Source organism: Gossypium hirsutum, chromosome A05 (assembly GCF_007990345.1).
Source record: "Gossypium hirsutum isolate 1008001.06 chromosome A05, Gossypium_hirsutum_v2.1, whole genome shotgun sequence".
Lineage (NCBI taxonomy): Eukaryota > Viridiplantae > Streptophyta > Magnoliopsida > Malvales > Malvaceae > Gossypium > Gossypium hirsutum.
Window position 1 is genome coordinate 47,474,656 of NC_053428.1, and position 12,482 is coordinate 47,487,137.

General features: G+C 34.9%; 1 pseudogene; it reads left to right on the top strand.

Moving 5' to 3' along the window:
* The first annotated feature begins 7,759 nt into the window (after positions 1-7,759).
* Positions 7,760-9,853, top strand: LOC121228942 (zinc finger protein SHOOT GRAVITROPISM 5-like; annotated as a pseudogene).
* The last annotated feature ends 2,629 nt before the right edge of the window (positions 9,854-12,482 follow it).

The following is a 12,482-nucleotide window of genomic DNA, read 5'->3' on the forward strand; positions in this document are numbered from 1 at the left end:
GCGATAGAGACGTTGGCTTGAGTTGTTGAAAGATTACGAGCTTGTCATTGATTACCACCCGGGAAAGGCTAATGTGGTTGCGGACGCCTTAAGCCGGAAATCACTGTTTGCTTTGCGAGCGATGAATGTACACTTGTCTGTTCTACCTGACAATGTGTTAGTAGCTGAATTAAAAGCCAAACCATTATTGACTCATCAAATTCGTGAAGCTCAGAAAGTCGATGATGAATTGGTTGCAAAACGAGCTGAGTGTGTTCCGAACAAGGAATCGGAGTTTCAGATTGATGATGATGGTTGTTTGAGGTTTAGAAGTCGTTTGTGTGTTCCAAGGAATTCGGAACTCATTTCGATGATTCTGAACGAAGCCCATTGTAGCCGAATGTCAATTCACCCGGGGAGCACGAAAATGTACAACGACTTGAAACGTCGGTTTTGGTGGCATGGTATGAAACGAGACATCTCTGACTTTGTTTCGAGATGTTTAATATGTCAACAAGTGAAAGCGGAACATCAAGTGCCTTCAGGGTTACTTCAGCCGATCATGATACCCGAGTGGAAATGGGACCGAGTCACAATGGACTTTGTGTCCGGACTGCCATTGTCCGCAAGTAAGAAGGATGCGATTTGGGTTGTTGTTGATAGGCTGACTAAGTCGGCTTACTTTATCCCCGTGCGTACGGATCTTTCATTGGATAAACTAGCCGAATTGTATGTCTATCAGATTGTGAGATTACATGGAGTACCTATTTCTATCGTGTCGGATAGAGATCCGAGATTCACCTCACGATTTTGGAAGAAATTGCAAGAAGCTTTGGGTACCAAGCTGCATTTTAGCACCGCTTTTCACCCCCAAACCGATGGTCAATCCGAGCGGATAATTCAGATACTTGAGGATATGTTGAGATGTTGCATCCTCGAGTTCAGTAGTTCATGGGAACGGTATTTACCTTTGATTGAATTCGCTTACAACAATAGTTTTCAATCAAGTATTAAGATGGCACCTTATGAGGCTTTGTACGGTCGTAAATGCCGTACGCCATTGTTTTGGACCGAGCTTGGTGAAAGTAAAATTTTCGGAGTTGATTTGATTAAAGATGCCGAACAAAAAGTAAAGGTAATCCGCGAAAGTCTGAAGGTAGCCACAGATCGTCAAAAATCGTATGCGGATTTAAAACGAAAGGACATTGAATATCAGGTGGGAGATAAAGTGTTTCTTAAAGTGTCACCTTGGAAGAAGGTACTCAGATTTGGCCGTAAAGGCAAGTCGAGCCCGAGATTCATTGGGCCGTACGAAATTTCCGAACGAGTGGGGCCGGTTGCATATAGATTGATTTTGCCCCCTGAACTTGAAAAGATTCACGACGTCTTTCATGTTTCGATGCTTCGGCGCTATAGATCTGATCCTTCGCACATAATTAGTCCGTCGGAGGTTGAAATGCAGGCTGATATGAGTTATGAAGAAGAGCCGATGCATATCCTAGCTCGTGAAGTGAAGGGGATGCGAAACAAAAGGGTTCCGTTAGTAAAGGTGTTATGGCTCAAACACGGGATCGAGGAAGCTACTTGGGAAACCGAGAGCTCGATGAAAGAACGATACCCAAACCTATTTACCGGTAAGATTTTCGGGGACGAAAATTTCCTGAGTGGGGGAGAGTTGTAACAGCCCAAAATTGACCCTAGTCGGGAAGTGGTTTCGGGACTGCTAAACCGAGTCACCGAAAGGTTTGAATGTGATGTTTATTGTCTAGAATATGTAATCATGAATGTGTGAAAATTTCAAGCTTCGATTTAGTCGATTGCATGTGAATTTAGTCAATAGGACTTATATGAGAAAATTTTAAAATGTGATAGGTCAATGCATGAGGACCTATTAGTGCATGTGGAAGAAAAAGGGGACTTGCATGTCAAATTCCCCCTCCCTAATATGTAGTGGCCGGCCATGATATGGGTGGAAACATGTTGGGAACATGTTGGCCTAGTGAGGTATGTAGGATAAAATATAATAAGAAGTATGGGGAATAAAGAAATGGAAAAAGGAAAGGATGTGTGTAATTGTTTCTTCCCCTCCCCATTGCCGTGAAAGTAAGAAAGAAAACAAAGAAAAAAAAGTGTCCATCTTTCTTCATTTCCCCTTGGCCGAATGTTCTAAGGAAGAAAGAAAAACAAGTTGTGTTCTTTGGTTCTTCTTGGCCGAATTGAAAGGAGAAGAAGGGAGTGAAGCAATCGGTCATCTTAGGTCACTATTAAGAAGGAAGTTTGTACTAGCTTTTGAATTTTAGTTGATATTGAGTGAGTTATCAAGTGATTTTTGTAAACCATGTTGAAATTTCGATTTTGGGGTGAGTATGGTTTTCGGCTATAAAAGATTAATAAGGGTGATGATTGTGTTTCATGCTAAACTTAGATGAATAATGGTAGTTGCTCACATCTTGATATCTATGAGTTCCTTTCTTGGTTCTACCATAGACCCCCAAAGTATATGTTTATTGGGTGTTGTTGGAGGTTTATGATAGAAGCTAATGAGTGAGAGTTTGATAGGTACCATGAGGTTAAACTTCATGAGATTGTAAGCTTGTAAGTTGGATGATGAAATTCATGCTTTGTGAAGGTAAAAGGAGTAGAAGGAGCATTCGGCCATGAAGAAAAAAAAGAGAGCAAAGGGGGAAATTTATGATGAATTAAGTGTTAAATGGAATGAAAATGATATTATATGGGGGTATGTATATTCGGCCATATGAGTAAATATATAGATGATGTTAAATTTGATTATGTATAATGGGCATTAAGATGTGGAACATAAGAAATGTAGTATATGTGGATCTACATGATGTTATAGTTGACATTGTGCATATACACATGCATTCGGCCATCTAATTGAGTATGAAGGTGGTGTTAAATCTAATTGTGATGCCCATTCCGAAGTATATATATATACATATATATATACATAAGTATGCCATTCGTGATGTTACCTTTAATTATGTGTGTAATCGACTAAATGGGTAATTAGTGTGGATGGTTGCCGAATACACAAACATACATATGCATGTGTAATTGAATTATGAATGTTTAACAAGATGGTTAAACTAGTGAATTATTGATTAAGCTCAAGGAGCTAAAGGAGGAGAATCAAGCAAAGGCAAAGAAAAGATCACTGAGTAGCCGAGTTGGAACCGTCTTACCCAACACAAGGTAAGTCATTAAGCATGTAGTTGGTATTATTTCAAATGGTCATAATGTTTATGTATTGATGCTGAATGGAATGAATAAATATACATATATATATATGCATGTACGTATGTGATGATGAAATTGTTGAATGAAAAGAAAAGAGGTAAGATGTACTGAGTTGTTGATCTCGGCACTAAACGTGCGGATATAACCATTTATGACCATGAGATTGGCGCTAAGTGCGCGGGATTAAATTGTACAGCACTAAGTGTCCGATTTGACTATGTTGCACTAAGTGTGCGAAATGAATATGATGCACTAAGTGTGCGAATTGACCATGCGGCACTAAGTGTGCGAGTTTGACTATGTAGCACTAAGTGTGCGATTTGATTACGTAGCACTAAGTGTGCGAGTTGATTATATAGCACTGAGTGTGCGGACTCAATATACATTCGTGAATCATTATGGACACTACGTGTGCGACACTATTGAGTCGATCGCGGACAGCGGATCGGGTAAGTGTCTTGAGTACATGGCTAATAGGTGCTATGCTTATACTTGGTGTTGAGCTCGGTAAGTTTGAACCTATGTGACAAATATACTTGAAGTCACGTACATAAAATTTATCGTAGGATGGGTGAAAGGCCGTTTAGTCGTTTGATTGTAACGAAAATAAATTGATTTATGAAAATGCTTCAATGTCCTATTGATGAGTATATGGAAGTGAATGCATGAATTGATATGAAATTGAATCGATAGGTTGGAGGAACTATGGTATGGTTCGGTATGGATGGAGTAAATTGTCTCGTTCCATTTGTTTCCTCTTGTGATAATGTTATTGATGGATGGTAGTGCATTGCTTATGACTTACTGAGTTATAAACTCACTCGGTGTTTCCTTGTCACCCATTATAGGTTGCTTGGACTCATCTATTTTTGCGGGGTCAGGCCGTCATCGAAGTCATCACACCGGATAGCAAGTTTTGGTACTTTCTTCTTAGTTGGCTTAGAAGAACATTTTGGCATGTATAAGCTATTACGTTGTGTTTGAACTTTGGCATGTAAACTTTAAGCCATGCGAAAATGGCACAAATGTTCGATTGAGTTGGATCAAGGGTAGGCATGAAATGGACCTAGTTACTTTCGTAACAGATGCTGGCAGCAGCAGTGTCATGAGATTGAAAAATCACTAAAAATAGTAGGAGTGGAATTAATTGATGAATAAATTATGTAATCGAAGCTCGATGAGTCTGTTTTCATGAGGAAGCAACGAAAAGATCATATGGGCAGTATATTAAGAGATAATCAGATTTTTGTGGGACAGGGCCAGAACGGTTTCTGGATTCCCTGCTCCGACTTTGGAAATTCATTATAAATTAACCAGAGATAATTAGGGGTCGTACCATATATGTACAGATTCCTCTCTGAGTCTAGTTTTCATAGAAACAAACGGAATCAGTATTGAACCCCGTGCAGGAGATATCCAAGTCGTAATGGGCAAAGGTCAGTGTAGTCGACCCCTGCAACATGGGAGACTTTGACTAATAAACTGTACTAATTGGCCTGACCAAAAATTCTAGAAAAAATACATAGATGGGCACGTGAGTCTAGTTTCTGGGAAAAATTACGAAACTGATTTTTGAGTTACGAACTCAAGATATGATTTTTAAAACGACTAGTACACAGATTGGGCAGTGTCTGGAAAATAAATTTTATAAGGGGTTAAAGTCAGTTAACACCTCGTGTTCGACTCCGGTGTCGGTTTCGGGTTCGGGGTGTTACATTAGTACTCCATGAGCAGGCCACTTCAGGCTTTCATCATTTTATCTTATAATTAGATGATGAGATTGACTAAATGTCACGTGTTCCATATTCTAGTGCAGTGGATCTCTTATGTATCTATGTTTGCTCACATCCAAATTTTCATATGCAGTTAGTGCAGTTAGTAGATACATGGTGAATCTCGGTAAAGAATATTGGAAAGTAGTTCAGTGGATTTCAGATACTTACAAGTACTATTGATGTTTGCTTACAGTTGGAAGAACTAGAGATGGATTTATTAGTATGTTGATTCTAATTTTGCCGAAAACCTTGATTAAAGAAGATCTCTCACAATGTATATCTTTACTATTAGGAGTTGTGCATCAGTTAGAAAACCACTTTGCAGACTACAATTGATTTGTCTACTACTGAAGCCGAGTACATGGCGATTACTGAGGCTTGTCAAGAAGTTATTTGGTTAAAGGGACTCTTTGGTGAAATCAGTAAAGACTTCAAATCAATACATTGTTTTGTGTTAGTTAGAGTGTCATATCCTCACGAAGGATCAAATGTTTATGAAGAACAAGCACATTGATGTTCGTATCAATTTTATGTGTGAAATTATGCTCGTGGTGATATTGTTATGAGCAAAGTTAGTACTCATGATAATCCTACAGATATGATACTAAGTCACTTCCTGTACTAGCATTGCTTGGACTTGGTTGGTGTTTATTATTGAATAATACCCTTTTAGGGGTTTGTAGAAAAGGTGGAGAACTATTCATTGAAAGTTATCATGAAGAACTTATTCGTTGAGAATTCGTGCCAAGATAGAGATTGTTAGAGTTGTGTGACCCAAATCCTTGTTAAATAAATTAATGTAAAACAAGGGATCTGGTGTAATTAAAATAGAATAAGGTTTTCAACATTTAAATAGATGTAGTTAAAACTCCTCTTGTATCATTCAGTTTTCAACATTAGTGAATTTCTCCTCCTCTACCCATGATTTTTTTCCAAAAAGGTTTCCACATAAAACCTATATGTTTTATTTTTCTTTTCTTTTTACTTTGCAATCGTTCTATATTGTCATTATTGATGTTAGATTTAACACTCTATAATCAAGGAAACTTGATCTTGTTAAAGGTTTTCGAAAGAGCCTTGCTGACTTTAAATTCACATGGTCCAATCCAGTAGAATGTTGTTAAAAATCTTCCAAGATATATATGAAAAATTCAAGATATTTTTTTAAAAAGATGCCAACAAATATGACAAGCTGCATAGTAATTCAATTATAAAGCAAGTTGCGACTAGTATTACATCTGAAATATGGAACTGACACTAACAAATTTAATATAAAAATACATAAAGGATGTTCACGTAAAGCTTTCTACATAAGTAAACATTCACCTCTTACAACATTCTCTTGCCTACTTGAAAAATCTCGGAACCACCACTACTTATAGATTGAAGAGCATTCCAAAGTCTACACCTTCTTTGATTGCTTACATAATGAAATACACCTTGAAACCTAGTTTTGGACACCTACCTTTATTGACTTGTACATTATTGTCCACTTCAAAACCCAAATCAAGCACTATTTCGATATCCTCTATGCTTTATATGTCAAACCCAATCTTTTCTTATCAATTTTCATTAGTTTAATCTCCTTCCAACAGATGCTGCATATAATATTCGATAAATAATTAACTTATTTCTTTATCAACCTAGATAAAGAAGAGGAACAAAATTTTGAATGACATAATAAATTAAAGTTTTCTTTTCTAATTTTAGGATATTCTGTATTTTAATAAATATGCAAAATCAGGAGAGATAATATGGAAGGCTACCAAATTCAGGTAGAAAATAAAGTCTTCTCTAGATGATTAGAGAGACTTCTTGTACGTCACTAATCCTTGCTTCTTTGACCTTTAGAAAAGCTGCCACAAAGTAACAGTGATAATCAGGTTTAAATTGGTTGGTTGTTTATGAATATATCATATAAAAATAGATTATAAATATCAAATATGAAAATTAACAAATATTATTTATAAAGTTATAAATTAAATGAACTTATCTAAATCGTAGTTCTAGTTGGTTGTCGATTAAATTCAGTTTTACTTAATCATTAATAATATATTTTCCTCTATTTATTTATTTGATTAAATATGACATATTATAGTATCATATTATAAAATAGTTAAAATACAATATAGATGATAATATAGATATAATTTTTATATTTAAATTTAATGCATTATTATATTTATATATATCACCTTAATTATTTTAATAAATATGATATCAATTTAGCTTTCAACATTTATATTATTTTTTAATTTGATTCTTATTCCTCTTTTTAGTTAAATTGACTCTTAACCTTTAAAAGTGTCAAATTTAATCATTAATTTAAAAAAAAAATCAAATTGTTTTCTTAACAAAGATATAGACTAAAATATACATTCTAAACATTTCAATCGCACTGCATCTACTGTTTATGTTATTTTTAAAATTTAATGACTTTTTATTTTTATATTTTATAATTTTTAAATTATTTATTGACGTGATATAAACAATAGTTCATATCAGTATAAGTATATGTAGACTGTCACGTAGTTATCTTGCCAATATTAAAAATAATGTTTCATTACAATTTTATTTTTTTTAAATAATTGACTTTTTTTAAAAATTAATGATTAAATTTAATTCAAAAAGAATAAAGCCAATTTATAAAGATATAAATAATGAAGGTTAAATGCGGCATTATGAAACTAAAATTTTTATTACGAACAAATAGATTACTAACTAAAGCAAATATGAACATAATGCGAATGGAATACATGGAAATAGAAGCAAAGAAGAGATCACGTGAGGAAGGGATGGATCAGGTGGGTGTGGTCTGAATTGCCTGAATATATAATAAATACATGCAAAATTACTGTGAGAATATGAAATAATGGATGTTTGTTTTCATGTAGAAGGATTTCTTTGTTTCTGTCCCATGCCCTGTGCGAGGGTTTCCATTGTAAATTCGTATAGTATTTGTAAATTCTACTTATTAATACTCTTATCTTATCATATTTCATATTATTTTATTGTAATATACGGAATTTATAGTATAATCGTATCCAAAGTTTTATAACACCTGCCTCAAGCCCTCTCGACCATACCTGCTAATGGTGGGGGTCAATGAAACACAAAAATACCAGTAAAAATCAAAAAAGCATTGCAGAAAGCAAAAGCTTTTCATCTTCTTCTTTCTTCTAGAATATAAGCTTTTTTCTTCTTTATGTCCTTGTGTTTATCAAAAGCTGAAATTTGAACCCTTTTTTCCTTTCCCCCACTATTCCAACTTCCAAGCTTTCCACCATTTTACACCTCCCAAAACCTTGATTAGCTGGTTAAACAATCTCCAATTAACATAAATAGTCCTTTTTCAAGCGAACAATATGTGGGTTACACCACAAGTGCTTCTGCACTTCCATCTTCTTCATCTGATCCACTCAGTCCTTTAGAAAATGGGGTCACTCAGAAAGAAAAGAAAGCCAGCAGGCACCCCTGGTATAAACAAACTTTACCTAATATTACAATTACAAAGATAAATATAAACAATACCCTTTTCTTAATTGAATTGATTTTTTTTGTATGTTTGTTAATTAACATAGATCCAGATGCAGAATGGTTTCTTGTCTCCAAAAACATTGTTGGAATCTGACAGGTATGTGTGTGAGATCTGTAGCCAAGGGTTCCAAAGAGACCAGAACCTTCAAATGCATAGGAGAAGGCACAAGGTGCCATGGAAGTTGCTGAAGAGGGAAACCAAGAGGTGAAAAGAGAGTATTGTTTGCCCTGAGCCAAGCTGTTTGCACCATGACCTTGCCATGCTTTGGGAGATCTGGTTGGATAAAGAAGCATTTCAGAAGGAAACACAGTAAGCAAAACAGTGGTTTGTGATAAGTGCTCAAAGGTATGCTGTCCAGTCTATTTCAAAGCTCATCTCAAAATCTGTGGCACTCGAGCCATTCTTGTACTGTGTCGTGTTTTTCCAGGTCGTTTTGGCTATGAAAGCCCCCCATTGCCCTCTTTTCATTAACACAAGCTACATGGTTTTCAAGTAATTATGATAGTTTTGTTTTCGTATTCAACCCTACTTTCTTTTCTTGTTGATTTCTCAAGTTTCAGTTTTTGTTCGGCTTAATTAAAACCAATTACCAAAAGTTATTGTGTGAATTAGTCACAGATCCATTATATATGTACTTAATTATTTCATATTGCTTTGTTTATTCCCTTCTAACCCCTACATCATGAAGAAGCTTGATATCTTCCTTGACTTAGTTTCAGCATTTGATACTATTATTGTCTCTTTTTAACTCAATTTTTCGTTTCAGAGTGGAGAGTTTCATTGAGCACCAAGATTCTTGCAGTGCTCGGCGATTCAACCGGAATACTGACGGCAGTGCTGCCTTCCTGCTCTTCTCGAACAGCTCCAAGTGCTAGTCCATCAAGTATACCAACTTAAACTTTAGCATAGCCCCGACGGGGACGCCGTTGCTTGGATTGCCAATGCCAAGGTCAACTGAGCCTGTTTTCTTGTACAGTCAGGCGCCTACCCCTCGACCACCTCCGGCACCACCGCCTTCCTGCAACATGATCTTGACTTCAACTTCTGCCATCCTCAAGCGCTCACTCAACATGGTGAATTCAGATGAGAATGAGAACCGCGCAACTAATTGAAGCTATCGATAGGGTCAAGCGAGAGTGTTGAGAACATTGAAGCAAACACGCTTGCTAATGCTACAGAAACAGCATTGGAAGCTTTGAAAGAGTTGGCCATTGCGGAGAAGACTTACGCCGAAAAGGCTAGACTAGAAGCAAAGAGCAAATCGAAATGGCGGAGCTGGAGTTTTCAAGTGCAAAGAGGATAAGGCAACAAGCGCAAAGTGAACTAGAGAAAGTCAAGCCTTGAAAGATGAAGCAACAAAGAAGATAAATGCTAAATCATGAAGATCACTTGCGGAGCTGCAAGCATCAATCCGAGCTGCCACAGCTGATGATGAGACCTCACTGCATGAGTTACATGTCTTCAGCCACAACCGAAGGGAAGGAGATGACCGCAACTCCATATACATTATTTCCCAGTCAAACAAAACCAACTTTTATTTCACGGTTTACAAGAATCAATCCTCAAATTTATTTTAAGGTTCTAATCGTCATTTGTAATCTCCTTATTTTGAACTGCATGATGAGTTTTTTTGGTATAAAAGTCTTTGTAAGCGGTTTAATATGATTTTAATATACCCTTATTTGATGAATAGAAAATAGAGATAAAGCAATTTAAGTTCTTCTATATCTTTCAAGTCACACATAACAGCACACATATTGAGGATGATGAGTTGAACACCTTTTACCAATAAACTCAATGCTGAGTTTCATGATTCAATTTTATTAAAATGCAATGAAGTTCAGTATCTCAATTTCCCATTGCCAAAATCATGCCATGTGTGTGATTTTTTTTTTTAAATTAAGGTGCGATGAAAGTGATGATTCGAATAAATTTTAAAAACGAATGTAACATTGATATACTCAAAATTTAAGGTTAGAAGGCAGGCACTTGGCCGACCATATTTCAACCGCTATTTATTTATTTTAAATTTTTTTGGTTAATACAATTAAATTAGTATAGATGTATGGTTAAGTAACCGCTAAATATAAAATTAAATATTGCTGTAAAACTAATTACGAATTTGCACAATTCTTAATTGCACTAAAACATATACTGGACAACATAGTTCATGGTGAAATTTGAATATCCACACATTCAATTACATATTGTGGATATCGGATTTTCTAACTTTTATCTTTCCTATTTTTAGGCCTGAGGATACTTTTACCTTTTGTCACTACCATCAAACAGTGAGATGAAAATAAGAGGAAGCTGTAGATTATTCCAAGGAAGACATACATTTCTTGGACTCTTTGAGCTAGAAATAGGAAAACAGTTGAAAGATGCAGACCTATGGAATTCACCCCAATTCAATGTTTGGAGAGAAAAAATTTAAATCCAAAAGAAAAATAATTTAAGGGAAGTGACAGAAATGTCGTTATCATAGCATTTGTAACACTTTAAATGGTTATAAAACACCATATTTTTCCATGCCAATGGTTTGAACCATAGTCCCATCTCAACAAAACAATATATATACACACAGCATTTTACATATATTCATATTAAAAGCACATCTCTCTCTCTCTTTACAGACACACACCCTTTTCAGAAGAGGTTGCAGTTGCAGTGTTAGCAGAGGAGGGACACAGTGCCTTTTCATTAAATTTCTTTTATCCAAAAATAATGACTACCAGTTGAACAAACAACTAATATATACCTTTTCTTTGTTTTCTTTTCCTACTATATACTTAAGAAAAAATATAGTTAATTTATATTAATATGCTGGAAAAAGTTATTCGAGAAATTAGGTTAAAATTTTAAAATTTATTGATTTACGTTATTTTAGGAAAGAGATAGAAAAATGCGTCTTTATAAAACGAGTTTTTCATTATCACATAAATAAAAATGTGCCATGTAAAACATGTTTTCCTTCAACGTTACTATTCCAATAGGTACTAGGGTCCAACAAACATAAAAATTCTTATATAAACTCTTCAAACATTCATTCATTTCACCCAAATACTCTATACTCATTTTTTCTTCCTAAATTCTCAATTTTCAATTTCAATCTCCATTTCAATCCTCAATCCTCAATCTATAATTGAATTTTATTCTCTTAGATTTATTCTTGGATGACAAGTATATCTCCGGTGTTCAATTACAAATGGTAGTAATTCATTAAATTATTTAAATTTAAATAGTTACTATTATGTTGTTTAGATTATAAAGATTTGTCAATTTGCGCTATTTTGAAAAGAAAAAAAAATATGTCTATAGGCCGTTTTCACTGCCATAACAGTGAAAATGACCATGTAGAACGCGTTTTCAGGAGAGAGAACAAAACGGTCCTATAGGATGCATTTTCATTGCCACATAAGTGAAACGCGCTACAGACGTTTTCCTTCAATGGTAACTTTTCCAACGCTACTAGGTCCAACAACCATAAAATTCTATATAAACCCCTCAACATTCATTCTTTCACCCAATATTTCCATACTCATTCTTTCTTCTAATTCTCAATATCAATCTTCATCCTAATTTCCATATTTAATTTAATTTCAATCCTCAATCCTCAAATATTTTTTAATTTTTTTAATTATTCTCTTCATTTTTCTCTAATCCTCAACTTATTTGTTTGACGATAATATCTTCATATTTAATTACAATTGGTAAGTAAATTTATTAGATTATTTAAATTTAATATTATTTTATTTGTTTGATTATTAATTTTAGTTTAATCAACCCGAAATCAAATTGAGCGTAAAAAATTAAACATGTGCACCGGAGGTCATTCATGGAACTTTGAGATGCAGACTTTTTTTCGTAGCTCGATGCTTGGGGGCTAAACTGATCCCCCACTCATTATTACTTTATCATAGATGGGACTG